General features: G+C 42.0%; 1 long non-coding RNA gene across 1 annotated transcript; it reads right to left on the bottom strand.

The window, feature by feature from the left end:
* Positions 1 to 204: 204 nt before the first annotated feature.
* Positions 205 to 8,067, bottom strand: LOC121833101. The gene is made up of 3 exons (XR_006076556.1): positions 8,001 to 8,067; positions 2,396 to 2,452; positions 205 to 322 (listed from the first exon to the last, which is right to left on the bottom strand). It is a non-coding gene; the product is annotated as an uncharacterized LOC121833101 (long non-coding RNA).
* Positions 8,068 to 8,287: the final 220 nt, after the last annotated feature.

Here is an 8,287-nt window from a genome sequence, read left to right as displayed (position 1 = left end):
TATTCTCCGTTTTGTTAACATTTGGTAAGTTTCGCGAAATCGATGCAATTTCGTATGTATTTAGCGATCGAATCTTTCTTTTTCAGGAATGGAATACGAACTCTCTGATACCTTGTGCTCGAATGGCGGTTTATTTGAGTTTGCATCCAGCGTCGAGAAAACGTTTCTTGAAGATTTTGCGGACTCTAGACCTAGAAGTCCCTCGTAGGCTTCATACCGCATCCATCCGGACACACCTCCTTGTACAGCTCTTGAGCGTTGGTACACTTGAAATCCACGTCGTAGATCTTGCCAACGAGCTCTTTTCCGCGGACCACTTCGGCTAAAGCAATCGGGGATAAATATAAACGCATGTCTTGATGTTTTAGGAGTGACAGAGTCATGACATCATTTGGTGCTTCGAAATATTTTTGCATAATCTAAGGTGCCAGAGAAGCGCCTAACTTGGCGCAAGCTTGGGAATCCTAGGAGCCTAAATTGTGCCTCATGCGGCTTTTACTCCAAGATGTTACTTAGTGCCAAAGTACTTTTCTTTGACATTTGTGTGGCTTCTCTCTAATTCTCCACATATTGCCAAAGTACCAGGTTTGATGCAAAGGTGCCACGTATGAAGGAAGAAACAGCACTGAAGCCTAAATCTGGCACTTGTTTGACATTATGGGCCCAAAATTGCCTTATAAAAAGCGAACAACAAAATTGAAGCTTATCACTTGCATTTGTTTGGTGATTCAGGCCCCTAAGTGCCAGATGACAGCAAAACTACCAGCAGTGAGGCCTAGCTACACTTCACACCTGGTCTATATAGGCACTTGCTTGTCAAACAAAGGCCAAGGTACCAAGACTACTGCCAAACAAACGAAGTTTTGGTCTAGCTCGGCTTCTTCGAACTTTTTAAGGCCCTAAATTGCTAGACAAAAGTAAAAATTTTGGCTCAAAGAACTCTGCCATTTAGGGACAGATCACTTTCAAGAGCGGGCGCCCTTCGGTAGCTGATCCAAGGCCGCCATATTTTGGGCTCGAATTTTGAGCATGCATTGGGCACGAAAGGAGCATCAGCGTTCGGCGTCAATTTCGATCCAATCGCACGCTTCGCCAAGAAAGCGACGCCCAAACAAAGGCGGCCCTCAGTGTTGCTTGACGCACTTTTCAGAGGGGTCAATTGAAAACGCGGAGGTAGGAAGATTCAGGAGGCAACATGAGGCCACAAGAGGTGAAGCCAGAAGCGAGGAGGGCCCCGTCATTAACGATAAAAGAAACTGAGAAACGCTATTGGACGAAAATGCGAGAGCTCTTGTCGTCCAATAGCGTCTCTTGGTTTTGGTCATCGTTGGGTCGTGTCCCCTCTCACTTCTGGCTTCACCTTTGGTGGCCTCATGTCACCTCCTGAAGCTTCCTACCTCCATGATTGAGGATTACATAGTTATCGATGTTGGTGGTATAACATTGGAGAATCTAAATCGGTTCCAAGACCTTGCAGCGTTCAATGGCGTGTTTACTTTTGATAGAACGGCGAGGAAAGTATGAAATAGAGGCGACAGCCCAAACTAGCGTACTATCGTGCTCATTCATTACGTCAAAGTTGCGTGCTCCTTCAGCGCACGTGTTCAAGCGGGGAAGCGCATTATCTTACACTAACATAACACCATAGTTTTCAAAGGGCACGGCGAAGGTAAGACTTCTGATATTGTACTTATTATTGTTTTTTTTTTGTTTTGTTTTGTTTTATAATCTTATGGAACCACACAATGCGCAGATTTTAAGGTTCGGATTTAAAAATGGTTTTGATTAGGTAAAGGGCACTCAAAGCACTTTTCGAAGGAAACAAAAATAAAGAAGAAAACTATTGAGTTAGGAGAAGCCTTTTATGAATTTTTTATCGTCTGAATTCGAGTATTGTACTTAATGTGGACAGGATGTGGCGTAAACAATTTTTACGCGGATTAAAAGGGGGAAAAAAGGGTGCTGCATTTGCAGTTCGGCATGCGGCAAGCCTTTGCCGCCCGTTGTCTCTAATAGACGTCGTGCCCTTGTCGTTTGCATATGCCAGTCAGCTGAAAGGCGAGCAAGGCTCATCTGACACGGCCTGTGACGTTACTTTCGCTACTTTCTTCCACTCTTTTCTCTTCGCGCTCGGTGGGTGACAGAGAGCGGAGCTAGGACCCAAGATTACTTTGTGAATTAATATTGATATTGATACGTTTATTCTGCTAAAAACTCCGAAAAACTAATTTGCACCCACCTTAAGGTGCATAGATCCTAACTCAAACAGCGTTCTAAAAGATAAAAAAACAACGCTTCAGCTTTCTTTTAACCCGGTAAAAGGGGCGCAAAAACGTAGCTACGTCTTTGACATCTGTATACACGTGCAAGATATTTGAGTAATCGGTTTGCTTACTTATGTAGTGAACCTTGTATTCCCGGAGCACGACGAGACTCACCTCTGATGTCGTTCCTGAAAAAAAGAAGTATTGACCACACGTCTTATATTTATGAGCTGAAAAAAACAATATATACAGATATTTTAATTTCTAGATAGAAATACCACTCATCCCAAGGGTCAAGGACGTGTCGGGCGTTCGGTGTTTCATCTCCTAGATTTTTTTTAACAATATGCGAACCATTTAGAAATTTCTTTCACCACATTAGAAGATTCAAAGTTCCCACGTAGCACCCAATGTCGTGCGAACATTTCCTGGGTATTCTGACTCTTGAAGGACCGTTAAAACAACATTTGAAACGTTCTAGGAACATTCCTATGCAAACATTCCCTACAAGGTAAGCTGCTCAACATTCTAGGAACGTTCGTTGGCGAACATTCGTATGCACAATGTTTTCGAAACACCTGCCTTTGAACATTTATTTGCGCAACATTCTTGGAACGTACGCTTGCAAACATTCCTAGAATTTTCGCAGGTGAAGCCAACTTTATGAAACTTTCACGTAACCTGTGGTTTGAAACACCAACCACTATTACCACGTTGTGGCAAAAATATGCAAATTAAGCGGAGTTTCTGGAAACTTAGCATAAGGGATCAGTTTTATCTTATATGAGTCTACTGAGGAATGTGATATAAGGTGTAGGAGAAAAGCAATGGTTTTCAAAACTTAATAATGAACTTGGCACTCGTTGCGTATGTGGAGGTGCAGTTTGGAATAGACCCGATTTTTGGCATCTAGAGTTCAGTACTTTGAAAGCATCATATCCTGCAGTTGAGTGTGGGATGGCATGTATATCTCTTCTTAAGCTCGGAATGAGTGAGCGGTTATGTATGCAGCGCATTTTGAATGAAAGAAGGTACGAGTTAACTGTCGTGACTAAATGCTCAGGCTGGTGAGCTGGTAAAGTGGCTACCTCGAGCCGCTTTCTAAAAATATCTCTGATTAAAAAATATCGATCGCTCTGGAATAAACTTTACCAAATCTATATATGTCGTACGGCTCATTGGGGCTGTAGCCTAACCAAACTGTAATTGTAGAATCTTTGTAAAAAAAACGAAAAAAAAAAAAAAAAAAAAACAGCCTCAGAGAATGTTTTTTGAATGTAGGGGCGCCACGTTCCGAGGAGATTGAAAGGATGTTCTTGCAGAAATGTGCAACAACTGAAGGAAATTGCAGGAGTCCTTTGGGTTTTCTGAGAATGTTCTTAACACCTTGTTAGGATATTTAAATGCTGATTGAATGCCCTGGTAATGTTCTATGTCGTTCTCAGAACGTTGTAGGAATATCCCTTTGAAGACATTCCCCGAATGTAGCGAAAAGTGCTTGCGCCATATTCTGACAACGTTTATAGAATGTTCTTACATAAATTTGCAACATTCCAAGCATGTTGCCTATGTTCTTTTGAACAATCTCGGAATGTTCTCAGAATGTTCTCGTGCTAGTGGGTCTTTAGGCTTGGTTTCAAGGTATGTGGTGCAGAAGCATAAAAGCGCCGAAAAAGTTTCTAAACGTATCAAGCAACTCTTTAAAAAAAAAAGAAATGGTAAATCATATAAAAAAATTGTAAAAGAAAAGACACGGAAAATACTATAAAAAATGATAAAAAAACAATATAAAATCTCGGACAAAAACAAAAAAAAGCAAGAAAAGAACGCAAGCGACTGATTTGCTTCATAATCAATGACAGCTTCAGAAAGGGTGGTTAATTATGTGCATTCTTCTTGCTTCGTGATTGGTTCTTCGGCGCTGGCTGCTGCCGCAGTCTGATTGGCTGCGAAGTGTTACGAAGGTGTTCTTGGGACTCACCACGCTCTGAGTTTTTCAAGCGGTCAGTGACTATACGGCCTGGCAGGTTCTTCTGCTCTCTTCGCACCTCGTGCGTTTGTTTACCCTCCCGATGCGCCCCCGTGCTTTCGTTTCTCCCCGATTTGAACTAATGACGGAGGGCGCTTGGCTTCCCCCATTATCCTGTGCTTTCTCTACGTTGCACTTTGATTGACGTGACCCTCCTCCTCATGTTTTGATGCACAAAAGACGCTTTTTGGAACACTTGCTCTCTGTATGTTCTTGCCACCCAAGATGGCCGACTGAAGCCTCCATCGACTTTCTTAGAATAGAAAAATTGCAACATGCGACGCTGCAAAGTGTTTCGAGCTTTTAGAAAATAATAATAAAACAAAGGCCCAAATGATTGCCTTTTTGTTTTTTTTGCTGTTCGTTGGATTTCGTTAATACCACCTATAACACAGGGCCTGCGCGTTTCCTCCTCTAGACGTCATCACTAGTAGATCCCCTCAGCGCCCCCTAGGTAGCCCGGATGAGCACTATCGTCTGCTACATCGTCTGCTCCACCGCCTGCTCCATCGCCTGCTTCAGTGGTCGTGCTCAGAACGAGCTCACATTGCTAAGACCGGCAGTCTTGATGGTGTCGCATGCACGCTGCAAATAAACTGTGGTAGCTCGTTATCAGCTCGCGCTGAGCAGTCGCGCACGCAGCTCTTGCCGCCAGTAAATGCGGCGTAGTTCCTCTGTAAACCTATTGGAGCGGCGGCGAACGCCTCTCTAGGATTCTGAGTCTACGTAAGCAGACGCATTGCGAGCCCCGTTTCGTCACCCTAACAGCTGAAAGAATTCATTACGGACAGTTCGCATGCGAAGCTGAATCCACTGATCGCAACTGCAACGACAATCAAATAACAACGCTCGCTTAAGCTAAGATAGAGCTGCCTATTTAGCGGTCTTAAACGCCACTCAGATGATCACACGAGCTTGGAGCGCATCTGGGAAGAGAAGAAAGGCGCTTAGCTGCTCGAACTACGTTGTAAAAGGCTACTGTTGATCCGTTACAGACTGCGTTGTCATAGTTCCTTACCTAAATAGGTGATCATTGAAACTTCCGCAAACAACATGTTAAGATTACCACAGCAAGCTTACCAGTCCGCGGCAGCATAACAAAAACAAAGAAGTAACGAGAAAATTACCATGCAAACATTTTCCGAACTTTGCAGCAAAGATGGGGTCCCCTTCTCAAACGAGAATAAAGAGAAATGGGTAACAGGTGGCGAACAACAGTGAATAAAACTAATAGTTAGCAGACGATAGAGAGAAGCAAATCACCCAGCAAAACACTCCTTCAACCACAACAATCATTGCGCGCGTATGAAGAAAAAAAAATGAAAACCCTGCAACATAAACAAGGGAGCGTCACTTTTTTTTTCAGTTGTTTGTTTTAGTTTACTTTGAATCCTGCAGCAACTTAATTACTCACGTTTGTTAGGTCTTCGAGAAGCGGAAGAAGGATTTTCTGACACATCGCAAAATCTTGTTTTTGCAGTGGGAGGCAGAATATGACATGCTATGTTCCGGATCACCGGAACATAGCAGACGTTCCGGCATAGACAAATCAAATTTGAGTATAAATATATAACGAGCCTACACTTTTCAATATATCTAATAAATACCAAAAAGCACATATGAAGATTTCGGAATATAAACTTAATCGAAGGCGAAAACAGGAGGTTATCGCAGACTATAGTGGAAGAAAACGACAACAACAACAAAGTTGCAGAGGGCGCTCAAAATCTCCGAGCACAGCGTAGCAGACGGACTGGCGGTAGTAAGCGTCGAAGTGAAGAGAGCAACAACTAAGCCAAACAAGGCAAAACAAAATACCCGAAGGTTCGAACGTCAAGGAAACAAAAAGGGGAAAAACAAAAACAACATAAAAGCAGGAGGACGAAGGAACGCAACGGCGTAGAGTCTCCTCAAAGATAAAAAGAAAGTAGACATAGAAAAATGGAAGGAGTTGCTGACGGTCCAACGGGTGCCTGCTTTTATTGTAGAAGACGACGAAGACGTTAGTCGTCCCGGCGCTAACAATCGGAATTTGTGCACCGTATATGACGTTACAGAAATCACCTTTATTTGCACATCACGCTCTCGTTTTTTTTTTATTTTTCTTTTGGACGCGCAAGAAGTCTTCTATTCTTGTAACTCCATCTTTATTAATTTTAGTGATGGCGTCAAATTTGCAGGTGCACAATCGAGTTCTTCCAGAGCTTACTCACATCGCAATGACGTATGTGGTTCAAAATTGCCTTTTGCTACTTCTTCCTATTCGCCTATTCGACAAAACGGTTATAAGCATGATGTTCATGAGAACTGGGAACTGCAATAGCGAAACGAATTCATTGATAAGAACAGTAAACTTGAAACGTAGCTACGTTCTAAACTTTTTGTACATTACCCTTTTTTCAAAAAACAGTGCGAAGGTGCATTCGTGTTTTGTCTCGCTTACATAAGTTATGACAGAGTATTTTCTTCAGGAGAGCCCCAAAATTGCAACATGAAAGCTCTAACATATTTCCCACGCCAAGAAAATATCCTTCACTTATGACGCTTGCACCTATTTTTCACATTCAAAGCAGCGAATACCCGTGACAATTATTATTTTTCGTTGGTCACCTCGCACGGAAATAGGCAAAACCAATGCGTTGCGGAGAATCCGTCTGCTAGCGGAGGCTCCGAGCTCGCCAGGGACGCTGCGATCACTTTTCGCCCGCGCTCCGCGGGGCCCCTACTCTCGTCAAGCTTCGGGGTGCTTGCCGCTTGGGGCGGGTCGGGCATCTACTAACGATACGTCATGCGCAGACCTTGTCTTCCAGGGACCCCAAACTCGTCAAACACAAAGTTGGAGCCGAAAGTTCGCGGAGCGCGCTCATTGGACATGGGCGTAAAAAACGCTGCGTCATCGTCGCGCGAGTCCAATCGGCGTGCACCGTGAGCTTCTGCCCCAACTTTGGGTTTGACGAGTTTAGGGCTCTAGGTGGTATTGGTTTGGTCGAAACTAGGATGCGAGAAAATTGTGCAGTCATTTCTTTTTTTGAAGATCAGCAATCTCTATTTTTTTACGTCCGGTTAAGTTTACTTTTGTGTGTGAAACATATATGAGGTTTTACTTTTTCTACATTACGCACTCAAATATATTTTTAAGAAATATTAGAACGTGGCCCGGACATTCTCTGAATGTTATCTGAAATCACGCCGCTTTTTAAGGTTTCTAATATTTAAAACCTTTCCGAAAGGACACAACCTAGAGTTAAAAATATAACATTTGATGCAAATTAAAACGAAAAGTATAAATATTTGCATTTGAATATTATATACGCTTTTTTACCCCATAGAGCGTTTGGTGACCGCGTTTATTCAGTAGCGTGATATTTGATTTGACTGAAATAGACCTGGCATATTCTCTTAAAAAAAGTGATAAGCTGATTCAAATCTCGACCTGTGACGCTATCTAAATATAATTTATCTGCAAGCAGATCAACACAAAAAAAAAAAACCTTCTTGCGTCAGTTGAATGTACGCGAAGCGAAACAAAGGGAGGGTGTATTTATTCTATATTGACGTCCCCCAGTATTCATAAAAGTAATGTTTTTTTTACGCTCTCAAATTGCTTTAGGCAAATACCAGACAACAGTTTACCAACTTCATCGAAAATCTCCGTTGCTTTATATTAAACAAATATATACACATAGATGTATATATATATACATTACCTGTTGAGTCGAAGGTTACTGTGTGCGCAGGTGAATGAATGTGGTAATTGAGGAGAGCTGTGTCTCTGAAATGGGAAGTAAATATATATATATATATATATATATATATATATATATTGTCGTTCTTTTTTCTTTTTTCTTTTTAAATAACGTGTCTAATATTAAAATCAGGACGTCCTGAACGAGCTACAAATGACAACTAAAACAAAAAAAAAACATAAAACATTAGGAAAAAGTATGTTTTTCAAGAAACAATTAACAGGTGATCAATGCAGGTGACAGAGGTG

The sequence above is a fragment of the Ixodes scapularis genome, unplaced genomic scaffold (assembly GCF_016920785.2).
Source record: "Ixodes scapularis isolate PalLabHiFi unplaced genomic scaffold, ASM1692078v2 PGA_scaffold0__279_contigs__length_252992795, whole genome shotgun sequence".
NCBI classification, from domain to species: domain Eukaryota; kingdom Metazoa; phylum Arthropoda; class Arachnida; order Ixodida; family Ixodidae; genus Ixodes; species Ixodes scapularis.
The sequence above is the reverse complement of the archived record's forward strand: the minus strand, read 5'-3'. Positions and strand labels throughout refer to the sequence as shown.